At 39.5% G+C, this 12,885-nt stretch overlaps 1 pseudogene; it reads right to left on the bottom strand.

Moving 5' to 3' along the window:
- Positions 1-4,360: 4,360 nt before the first annotated feature.
- LOC138924382 (large ribosomal subunit protein eL34 pseudogene) lies at positions 4,361-4,700 on the bottom strand (annotated as a pseudogene).
- Positions 4,701-12,885: the final 8,185 nt, after the last annotated feature.

The raw sequence follows: 12,885 nt of genomic DNA, 5'->3' as shown, positions 1-12,885 counted from the left end.
TACACACACACATGCACACACACAAAGCTAACCTTGTTGACTACCGTGGCCTCTAAACCTTTCTCAGACAGAGCAATTTGGCTCAGTCTACTCTTCTAAACTTGCAAATTTAAACCCAGAGCATTGATCAGCCAACAAAAGACCCTCCAAGGAAGTGGAGGGACTATAAATGACCCAAAACGTTTTTTAGTTATACTGAAACCTATTTAAAAACCACAGAGCACAAAGATCCAGCACTAACTTGAATAGTTCTAACTGATTTAATTCTGCACCAAAGGACCCTTTTAATTCACATAGTCTTAGTCTCCCCTCTCTTATCTGAAATTTTCCTCAATGGTTCAATGAATATTTATTGAATGATTACCGTATGCCAAGCATTGAGGGATATAAGGTCCCTGCTCACAACAGGAACTCAGAGTCTCCCAAGAAGACAGAATAATGGCAGTCTTAGTGTTGTAGAGAAGAAGTAGGGTGTACCATAAGCACTTGAGTCAGACTGCCTGGGCTGAAATACTGGCTCAACCACCTGGGTCCATGTTGATGTAACTGAGCCCCCAAACCAACCTGGGGCTTCCTTCCTCTGGGCATTCTTTTTAATAAACAATAAATGCTTGGTGGTCTAAGTTACTACTAGTTCGGTTGTTTGTTACTTGCAGCCAAAAGCATGCTATCTGATGGTAGCATCTGAAAAAAGAACTCTCATGAAGTGAGCTGATGGTGTGATATTTCATTTTATTAGTACAAATATACCCGTGTCATAAGTGGAAGCAGTCAAGTGATCAAAAAACTCAGTGAAAAATAGGGTATAGGAGTTATTTGCAAAGGGCTGATTGAATGGAATAAACAAGAAGCAGGGAAAATGTGGCACTGTTTCTATGCTTTGAGTTATAAATATATATCTAGGATCTTAACATTGTTCTAAACTACTGTTTCTTTACTAATTTATCTAAGCCAGAAAAATTAAAGCATATTGATAAATACAAATTTTCACAAAATGATTTGCCATTCTGAAATTTTCAGGCCATGGCACTACGTTTGCTTGCCTATACTTGCTTCATGTTATAGAGACTGTCCAGGAAAAGTCATGTGTAAATAATGTATTAATTAATCAAATCACATTCTAAATGTACTAGTGGAACTAGATATCTAAAAGAAAGTTATGATAAATCTTTTTGTATGATGGATGACATCTTTGTAGATCAAATAGTCTCTTTATCATCTACCCATTCTGTAAGATCATATTTTAATATGCTAGATTTCCTTAAAAGAGTTTTACCTGTCATCATTTAAAACCTAGACTCTTGTGCAACTGTTTTAATGAAGAGTTTTCTATAATATGAACCATATTACAGAAGGCTGAGGTTTGCAATCAACAAAACAGTTCATATCTTTTTATTTTGCAACTGGCAACTCAGTTTTTCCTTAGTGATAGATTTCCACTTGATTTCGTTATTTATATTTTGCTAGGCAGAGTTTCTTTTCCTGTGTTCTCAGTGAAGGAGAAATTTGGAGGATTGGTTCCTGATGGGTTTTATTTCCTGCTTTGTAAACCTCTATCAATGATGTCATCAAATAATTGCTTGAATTGAAATATAGTGGAATAGAATCCTCTATATGCTCAGTAAAACACTCACATAGAATTTCAGATTTGAAAAACTTTGATATCAATTAAAATATGGTATTGATTCAAAGTGACAGCTTAAGACTGAAAATCATATGTGAATCTGCCTGTCCCTTTAAAAGGAAAAGCAATTGCGTCCCGGTTGCTGAGCTCTCTTGGATTTATTTTATCTTAGCAGCTGTTCCTGAAGTCGATGTTATTCAAATGAGGGTTTTCAAGCTCTTTGTTGTGTTTTTCAACTTATGGTATATGCTATCAAACGTAAAACTCAAATTTAGAATGGGGTGGGGGTGGAGACAATTAGAAATACTGGAGAAATAAAATAATATGGGAAAAAAACCTCTAGTTTTCATTTAACAAAGATAAAACTGTTAAACATGATCTGCCTGAAGCCCCAGTAACCGAGGCAAGACAAAACCCCTGAACCTCTAAGCAGCAAAAGTTGGATGATATATTTAGTAATAAGTGCTTGTGTAGGGGGAAGGGGAGATGTCCTAGATGGAAATAATGGAAGTTTCTGTGGTTTTAGACAACGAGGAAAGAAAACATCAAACACCTTTCTTGACACTTTGGAAATAAGCATATTCTAAATTTTGTGTAACATAGGCTACTGTATGATCTAGAAAGAATAACTTTACAACTCATACACCTTCTATTTCATTTATTTTCATTTCACTTGTTTTTCAAGGGGCAGCATGGCACATTTATTGAGTGTAAATCCTGTAGAGGAATATTGGCTCTGCTGCATATCTGCTGTAGAAACTTGTACTTTTCATTTAATTTACAAATTAAACCAGTTTGCTTCAGCAACAGCAAAGTATATATCAAACTTTAATTTATTTAGGAGTTATCGCCTTCATTTTCATGTCACATATAATCATTTGCTGGTATTGATGTTAATCATCTATTGAGTGATTATTATTTGTCAAGCACTGTTCAAAGTGCTTTACATATTAATTCATTTAATTCTCACAACAACCCTATGAGGGAGGTATCATTATGGCCTATATTTCCAAATATAGGGAGGTTGAATAATTTGCCCAATTATTTAACTGAGAGGTTAAGTAATTTATGCACAGCAAGTAAGTTTCAGAGCTAGGGAGTTACAGAGCCCATGTCATTACCAATCTGCTGGCGACTGTCTTAATCTCTGTGGCTCTTCAGTCATTTTTATTCAAATGCCTGGTTAGTGAACAGAAGTTTTCAAACTAGGATAACCGCCTCTGCCATGTGCGTGAAGACTCTCCACGTGGCATCGAGTGTGGATAGTTTTAAGGGCACCAATTCCACATCCTCCACTTTCATTTCTACACTTTCCTAGAACTTATCCACCTAGAACATGTTTGTGGGCTCTTTTATACCTGCTTTGCACAACTGCCATTTTCCACTAAACAAAAGAAAGTCATTCTTCTCACAGATTCCACATCTTACTATGGCTCATTGACCCCAGGTACACAAAACACAGAAAATTAGAAGCCTGTGTTAGTGTTGAGAAAGAGAATGACTATTTTGACTAGGAACAAAACTGTCACCTGATAGAGCCTTAAAAATAATTTAAATGACAGATTGTCATGTGATTTTTGGTATATAATTGAAAGGAATTCAAGGAATTGAGTAACACTGCAACACCAGTTCCTCCCATTCCCATCTACTTATTTCTGTGAACAAAGCATTCAGCGTTTATATCCACAAGAACAGCGTCAAATGCGTGAATAGAATTGGGGCAGAACTCAGTCTCATTCTAACTATAAAAAATATTCATCCACAAATCCACCGGAAAAGAAAAAGCCCCTTCCTTTTCATCAATAGAGCAATTTCAATAAAATCTTACTTTTTATGTTTAAAAGTAGTTATCACTTTGTAATGTAGCCACTGTTTGGTCAATTGTGTACTACTTATCATTTTAGTGATAACTCCACTCAAAGACATTTTTAACACCTAGAAACTTAGAGTCACAGGAAAGTAAGATTATGTAAATATGTAGTTATAATGTCTGTTGTAAAGAATGATGTAGTGATCAGTAAAAATTTTTCAAGCATGAAAATATGCAATAAGATAACATTTATGGGAGAAATGGAGTGAAAATCTGACTTCCAGAAGAAGGAACAATGTAAATTTTCTGACTGTTAAAGAAGAGTTAGTTCATGTATATTTAAAATGAATAATGTTGGGTAACAAATTACTGTGGGATTTAGACTCTTTGGGATAAATTTAAAAGAGTGAGCTAACAGCTTTATTTTTAAATATCGTGAATTATAATATGCTGGAAATTATACCCTTTGCAAACTTATGTTGAAAAATTATAGGTAGCAACAAAAAATGTGGGAGGGATACAAGATTTTCAAAATTCTTTCAGGGAGGGGGGAGGGTATGCAAGCAAAATTTTGAAGACCACTGATCTCGAAACCCACGGAAGATCTCCCCAGGGAACTTGAAATCTGGTCCAGGTAATCATTAACACTACCATTTTACACATAAAAACATGGTTGCTATTTAAAATAAAATGCCCCTGGTCACTGCTCTATAGCCCTGGACGTTCAGCAAACACTAACAAATGAGAACTGCATATACCACTGTGAGCTGATGTAGGTACTTTTTCCTGTGCTATTCTTTCATCTCTGAAGACACTACGTGTAGCCATGTCTACCATACTGTGTGTGTTTCAGGAAAACAATAACACAAAACACAGCTTTTTTTTTTCTTTTGACTTTTTTTAATACTCAGAAAAGCTTCATTTTTTCATCTAGCTTTCTGACTCTGTGCTTGTGCCTTCAACACTTTCACAGTGGTTTTCTGCTCCTCCGTACGTAAAGCACGCCTGATCCTGTCACAGACAGATTTAGCACACGTGGAGCGTCCGTAGGCCCTGCTGACGTGTTTTTCATTTTAGACAACCTCATAAGAACTTTAAGTCTCACAGCATGCACTCCTCAAAGTCGGCCTGGGCACACACCACATGGCGATTTTGGTGCTTTCCCAACCTTCTTGGATAAAGGTAAACAAATCTATTACCAGGGGCTCCAGACGGCCTAGTTTTGTTAGAGGCTGTATTGTAGGATAGCCTATAACGTTGGACCATTTTGAATGCCTCTAGACACTGTCCCCAGAAGAGGAAAAAGGAAGCACTTCCGAGTTCAAAGGCCCCCCCCCCCAAAAAAAAAAACTCACCCCACAGCTTTTAAGATAAAGAAACACTGCCACAAGATTTTCCTGTGATTTCTCTGTCAATATAAGCCTGGTCTATGAGCTACTTAGGATATGTATTCTCCAAACCCAAATTTAACACCCATAATCTGATATGTGAAAGTGTCCTTTGGCGGTTAAACTAGCAGTTTACTAGAAATCAGAAATTTCCTGAATATCCAGGGACTCAGATCAAAATAAGTAACAAATAATATGATCCACATCACGTCTACTGTCTTAAAGTGAAAGTCTTAGATCTTACTGTAGTGCCAAACTTGGACTCTAGAAAGCTTGGATTCTCATTTTATTCTTCCACTACTCTTTAGTAAATAACTTCTCTGGGCCTCATTTTCTTCCCCTGTAGTATAAGCGGGATTACTTATATATCTTTTGTTTCCTTCTGCAGAGAAGTTCTCTTCATTCATTAATTCAACAAGCCTTTACGGAGCACCTGCTATGTACCAGTGCTGGGTCAGGCGCTGGAGATTCAGAGGTGAATGACACAAAGCCCTTTCCTCAGGGAGCTTCTAGGCTGTGAGAATGTCCCTTTAATTACAATGTAGAGTGAGAAAAGCTGTAATAGAGGCATGTGGAGGGCACAGTGGTGGCTCAATGGAGGGAAGTGTCAAGTTAGGGAAGACTTCACAGAGGAAGAAACACTTACATGTATCTCTTTTTGTCCTTTTGACACTAAAATTTTTATTACTTTTAAAGATGAGGCAATACATTCATATAATATAAAATTCAAAATGTACAGAAGGGCATGCTGTGAAAAGTTTTCTTCTACCCCCCACCCCACCGAAACTGCCCAGTTTCCCTCCTTGGAACTACCAGGACTGCCTGCTTCTTGTATATTCATCCAAAGATTTGAATTATATATTAAAAGAATGAGTAGAAGATAATCAGGTGAAAAAGAGGGACCACGCATTGCAGACAAAGGGAACAGCCTGAGCCTATGGGAGAGTCAGGACCTGTGAGACTGCAGAGCAGAACAGGGTCGGCTCCTTGAGGGGCCTTCCGCTGCTAAGGAGTTTGGATCTGATCTTGAAGCATTAGGACAGCCATCAGTGGATTTAGAGCAGAGAAGATGCCTGATTAAATGAATGATCTAGAAAGAGCACTTTGGCCGAATGTGGAGGATGGATTGGAGAGAGGAGAGATCAGTGAGAGAGACCAGTTAGGAGGCAATCGTAAAAATCCAGGCAAGAACTAATGAGTGCCTAAACAAGGACAGAATCAGTGGGATTGGAAAGTGGGCCAACTCGAGTCATTAAGGAAGAAGGATAGATAGTATATTGGATCAACTGGATTCCAATGAACTGAATTTCTGTTCTTTCCTCACCTAAGAATTGCCTGAGTCAATTTCCAAGAATAATTAGAACTAATTATCCCCTCCCTTTAAGCTGCCACCAAGGCACCCCATCTTATCTCAGATGTTCATCTCAGTGACCTCAGGATGTCCAAGCTTCCCAGATCAAATTTCATTGCTCAAATCCTTGTCCCCATACTGCTCTGTCGTCGAAAAAACCCCCTCTATCCACATTCTTCTCTGAACAGTCCCTTCACCTTCTAGTTCTGAGAGAAACCTGGCTTTCCCCTGAGGACACTGAATTCCCTGTGGCCCTCATCAGTGGTGGACAGTTTCCACTCACGTATCATGCACTATGGGGCCAGAAGGTGATCCAGGTGCTCTTCTTGCTCCTCACTGCCACTTTGAAACTATTGTCCCTTTCTTGCTCTCCCCTGTCGGCTGCTTTGAAGCTTATGCCATCAGACTGCACCTCCCTCCAGACCTCCTTGCTGTGGTCCTCTCTTGTCCTCCTGTCCCACACATTTCTTGGAGATTTCAGCACCAGGTTTACTGTCTTTCTCTCCTTCATTCTCCTGTCATTATTCTCGGTGATTTCAACATCTCCATGAACAGTGCATCCAACCTCATGGGCTTTCATTCCTCAACCTCTTTATTTCCAGTGCTCTTTCCTTCTGCCACTCCACTTCAGCCACCAAACCCCATGGTCATCCTTAGACCTTGTCATTTATAACCGCATCCCCTCAGTTATCTCACTATCTTACTTCTACATTACCAGCTCATTCCCTCTCATACTTCAGCTCAAAAAATTCTTCTACTTCACTAGGCACATTGTTCATTTGACGCTTACTGCCTTTTCACTGTTTATCTCCATCCCTCAGGCCCTCGTTCCCTCCAAACGTAGCTTGGATTCCATGGTCCTGCACTGTAATTACTCTTTTAAATATGCTCTTACCTCTCTTGGCCCTTTATTGCTTTCTTTATATTATCTTGAAAAAAAATCCCAACTTTGGTAATAGTCCTCTTTTTACCTTCTCTGCTCCTGCCCTTGAGAATCTAAATTATGTCTCAGGAAATACACGATTATGCTGACCTCAACCTTTAAGTTGTCCCTTCATGCTAATTGGCAATTCTTTTGCATTTTCTAAGCCGACTTATTCTTTGACTCTCCCAGATTATTTCATTCCTCAGCACTGCATCACCTTCCCCCTATTTCATCGACCATTTCTCTCAGACAAATAGAAGCAACAGAAGAGACTCTTACCATCAAATCTACCTCCTTCCTACATCTGTTGCTGTATACTCTGCTTTTATTCCTGTTGCAATGGATGAGCTACTCAGCCTCCTGCCTAAAACCATCCTCTTCACTTCTGCACTGGATTCCAACCCTTCCTACTCCCATGATTACTCCCTTGCTTTTCTATATTATATGTTCAAATTTTTCTCTCTCTATTGACTCACTCTCATTAGCAAACAAGAAACACTTAAAAAAAAGTCCCCCCTTGACTCCATATCCTCCAACTACCACCTTATTCTTTTGCTTCTCTTTACAGAAAAACTCCTTCAAAGAATTGTCTATACTCAGTGTCTCCACTTCATTACCTCTCATTCCTTCTTAAATCCACCCTAATCAGGCTTGCTGCGCTCCATTGCTGGAAACTTCTTTGTCAAGGTCACGTTGCCATGTTCAATGGTCATCTGTTCATCCTCATCTTCTCATCTTACTCAACCTCTGCACAGCAGATAACACAGTGGAAACAATTTCTTTACTTGATTTCCGTACTCTAGCAATCTCCTTTCCCTCCCTCTTTTCTTTTCTTACTTGCCATTCTTTTCAGTTTCCCTTGCTTATCCTACTTTTTCCGATCTCTAAATTTTCTGATCTCTAAATTTTAGTGTCACCCTAAGGTAACTTCCCCTGCCTGCGCCACTGCCCCCCACCCCCCAACAATGAATCATACCTTGTATAACATGCTCCCCTTGAGTGTGGGTAGAACCTGTGTCTAGTTTTTAGCCAATAAAATATGGCAACAGTGAGATCACTTTGTAGATATAATTAAGGACCCAAATCAGTTGATTTTGAGTTGACTAAGAGGGAGATTATCCTGAGTAGGGCCTGGCTTAATGAGATGGAAGCCGTTAGAGGAGGGCCTGGGCCTTCCCTAAGGCTGGAGATTCTCTTTCCTGCTGACCTGGAAGAGGCAGGTCACCATGAGTTTCACAGAAATAATTCTGCCAACAAGATGAGGAAGCTTGGAAGATCTTTCCCCAGGTGACCCTCTGATGAGATTGCAGCCCAGCTGACACCCAGCTTGTAGCCTGGTGACCCAGCTTAGCCATGCCTGGACTCCTGATCCATAGAAAGAATGAGATAATAAATGTGTGTTGCTTTAAGCCTTTAAGTTTGTGGCAATTTGTTATTGTGGCAATGTAAAATGAATACAGAGTGCATCAGGACTTAGTCCCTAGGCGCTCTTCTTTTGAACTTGATATTGACAAATGGTTCCCATCTTCTAGTCCTACCTCATTATAGTGAGGATCCTGACTACAGAGGCTAGAGAGCTAAAGAAAACATATTGCCCAAACCTCTCTGGCACCTCAATCCTGGATGTAAATTAAGAGTCATCAATTAGATACACTACTGTGATATTCGAAAGGAAAAAAATGAGGCACAGGTAATTCTTACTGCTTTGACTGTTTTCTACAAGCAAACATGTTTGAAGATCACAGTGTTGAGTCTGTTTGTGGATATTGCGAGGTAGTTTCAGTGGTGGCATTGACTGTACTCAGCTTTCCAGTGTCCAAGCACCAGTTTCCAGCTGTTTAGAGGAAGTTATGGTGACTGCAGAGACCAGAATCCACATCCCACTGTCCAGCCAGTAGTGCAGTGATGGCAGCAACTCCTGATCCCAGTTTCCTGATCCTTGGATTGCAGCTATGGCAGTGTATTTTCCATCAATTCAAAAAATATTACTGAGCCCCTAATAATGTGCCAGGTACTCTTCTGGATGCTGAGAGCCCATCAGTAAACAAACAGATCAAATCACTTCCGTGATAGAGCTTCACTAGTTTCACTGGAAGCTTCTCAATTCTTCATTTTCTTAATTGTGATAAGTTCAGGTCTTTGGGTGACTTAAAATGCGCCGCTGATTTTTAGACTTGAGTTGCATGCATGGGCTCCTGTGTCAGCTGTTGCCCATTCAAGTTTCAACCACAGAGTTGCTTTCAGTCTATGGCACTTAAGGGTGGCATGGTGGTGGCAGGCATCCTTTACCCTGTGTGCTCACACCACTGGCACCCAGGGCAGCCACCCCACCTCCTCTTCAGACTCCCTTCCATGTGTCAGGCAGTACTCTTGGGGTGGCCATGCGTCTCCTCTGAGGGCTTTTGAGATCGTTGCTCTGCAAAGCCATTGGAGCCCTCTGATCATGTCCCTCTTGTTCTCAATTGATATGGTGATGTTATGCTCTTCTAAGTCAGTCTTAAGCATGCTACAGAAGGGACATACATTCCTGCAAAAATGGGACCACTATTACCTTCTTTCCCTTGGGTGCGGTGCCTATCCCTCTGTTGGTGGAGGTATGTGGAAGGCCTGGATGTGGTCAGCTTAGAAAGACGTCACATTCCACAAATGGGGTGATCATGGCCTAAAGAATTCTGAAGAAAATGTGGTTGGAAGATGTGCTGTTCTATGCTAATGCTACAAAATTACAAATGACAACTTTAACATGAGTAGAAAACAAACCGTTCTACACTGAACACTCTGTATGAGACTCGTGTTTGTGGTTATCATCAATGAAGCAGAGTAACCATCTTTGAGAAAGTCATTGGAAGCCAGTATTTGTGAGTGGCACCAGGGATGATGCAGCCTCACGAGTAAAGGTGCAGCCAGTTTTAAATAAATGGTATTATGGAAATTACAGGGGCAAGAAGATCTATATTCCTTCAACACAAATGAGATTCTAAAGAGCCATGGCAACAAGAGTATGAGCAACAAGAGCATTGCTACTTTATAAATGTTTATGATATTAGTGAGGAGCAGTGCATTTGACAATAAACATGAAGAGATAACTCCTGAAAAGAAGAGACGGTGTCTGGACACTACAAATCCTCTTCACATAAATTGATTGGACAATAAACAAATATGAAAGTGCCTCTTCTCTAGCCAGTATTCTTTTTTTTTTTTTTTTCCTGAGGAAGATTCTCCCTGAGCTAATATCCGCTGCCAATCTTCCTCTTTTTTGTATGTGGACTGCTGCCACAGCATGGCCACTGATAGACGGTGGTGTAGGTCTGTGCCCAGGAACTGAACTTGGGCCACTGAAGTGGAGCATGCCAAACTTAACCACTAGTCCACCAGTATTCTAAATCTGACCTCTACCTAGTATTCTAAATCTGCAGCAATAGATTACCATACCTTGCATGGGCCCAAGAATTTTATAATACAGTGGTCCTGTAAAAATATTTGCCTGTACTCTCTGTCTCCTTCTCTCACTTCTGCCTCCTTTGGTACATTTGGCCTTATTCTATCCTACTGTGACAAGATTTTTCCATGAGGTAGGGATCATGGACATAAGTAGCTCTTGGGTTACAACTAATTGCTTGCCACCAAAAAGAGATGAGAATAGCATCTATTCCAGAAAATTCTGGAGACTTTGTTTCAGCTTGGGTGCTATGCCTACTCCTTGGACCAATCATTTTGTCCTAAGAAAAGTGGTCAACTAGCCTAGGCTGGATCACCTACTGAAATCCTCTGCCAGTGGTAGTGTTACCACGGTTAGCAGTCCCATTAGAACCACATGGAATAAAGGAGGAGCTTAGTTAAGGGGCTGGTGCTATTACTAAAGCAAAAGGGATGCAGGATAAATGAAAACAACAGATAGCCCTCATAAAGTTCCTAAGGTGGAACAGACACCTGGGAAAGTGAGTGGCAGACAAATTCTAGAAGACACAATTTTAGTATATTTAGATTACAATTTATTCCATAACCAAAGTGGAGTCAGTCAAATAAATTTCGATGCCTTATCCAATCTTCTATAAAATATAAAATGTAAGTAATAAAAATGAAATAATATCATAAAATAATACTTTCATAAAATAACATTAAGCAAAGGCCCTATATAAAGTAAAACTTAGGAAAAGTTAAAAAGAATCTAATTTATATGTTGCAAACTGGCAACATGTGAGACACATATCCAAATCAGAGCAATACAATTAATACCTTTCATTTTTCATTTTCATAAGAAATAAAGCTTGAAATCTAAGTCACTTTAAATTTGACACACTTTCTGCAAACCTAGTATAGGAAATAAAAAACAAAAACACATTCTAAGATATTCAATCAAACATAGCTTGAAGAAACAAAAATTAGCATTTGAAGTTTTTATCTGTACAGAAAGTTTTGCTACATTATTTGTTTAGTGTAAGAATAATTATTGATAATAAAATATCCTCGTTTTTCAACTCTACAAAACAAACAAATGAAATAAAACAGGAAAACGCATAAACTCTGCTGGAGGTTTTGAGATGCTAAATTTCTCAGAGCTGCTGTTGGCATTTATAAAATATGATGAACTATTTATAATCCCAACATTTTCAGAATTCAGCATGTTTAAATGCTGCTACCTGATTTTACAAGCCAAGGAATTTAAGCTAGAACTGCAAGCAATATGGATAGGATAGTAAAACCCAGACCAGATGGCTCTTCAATGCTTTCTAAGTAGGCTGGTGCTAACAACATGTTATCTAAGGACCCAAAAAAAGCACTTCAAAAATATCTCCCTTATCCAAGAGTCTTGGGGCCTGAAACTCCACCTTTAGCAATTGGGGAAGGTGGAGGACATATGTTGTTTTTGCCTGCCCAGTGTCTATTCCTCCTTCTGGTAACAACACCATGATTTTCTTAAGAAAGCACCTCTCCCCAGCTCTCCTTGAAGCAGTTAAGTGGTGTTGATTCTGACCCTACACTTAGGTTGGCATGAGACCCAGTTTTGACCAAGCAGAGTACTGCATCCCTCTGGCCACAGCAATTGGTTAAGCAACAGACTTACAACCCAATGAGATTCACTCATGGGCTTTTGGACGGAGAGACTGAGAGACAGTACTCCTTCTTCTGAAAAGCTAGCAGTAATAGTGCTAGATGCCTGGTGTGCCTTGGGCCATTCACCCTTCTCCTCTCTACCTCCCCAACCCTCTCACTTAGACCATCCACTCTAGTGCTGGAATTGAGGAATGCCTTTGCAGGCTCCTGCCCAGGCCCTCAGAGCCAAACATGGCTCCTTGTTAACATTTTGTATCTCTTTGAGATACTCTTGGATGATTCATTGAAGTCCATAAGGCACTGACTTCCATGTTTCTAAGACAAATCCCAGAAGATAGATTCTAGGAGAACCATGCTACCCTATGTAAATGCATAGTGTTAATATTACTGCTAATACTCACACAAGGGGAAAAAAGACAGATCTCTATTTGCAAGGAATCACTTAAATTTTATTATTCTTTGGATCTGGCCTCTTGGAAAGGAGTTAAATAAACATTCAAGTTTTCTAATTACAAAAATAGAATATAAGTATTGAATTTTTACTGTATATATAGTAAAGATGTCCCAAATATTGCAAAGGTCTTAGAGTGTTGTAGTCAACAAGGATCTCTAAAATGAATCCATTTTCTTCTGCTCCTGGAAGTCTTCCATGGTGACCAACAAAATGCCAATGATGAGGAGAAAGGCATGGTAGGAGTCTCCGAGTGTATTTCACTTTTCCCTCATTTCCAA

This window comes from Equus caballus, chromosome 5 (genome assembly GCF_041296265.1).
Source record: "Equus caballus isolate H_3958 breed thoroughbred chromosome 5, TB-T2T, whole genome shotgun sequence".
NCBI lineage: Eukaryota > Metazoa > Chordata > Mammalia > Perissodactyla > Equidae > Equus > Equus caballus.
This window is presented reverse-complemented; position numbering and strand designations above follow the sequence as displayed.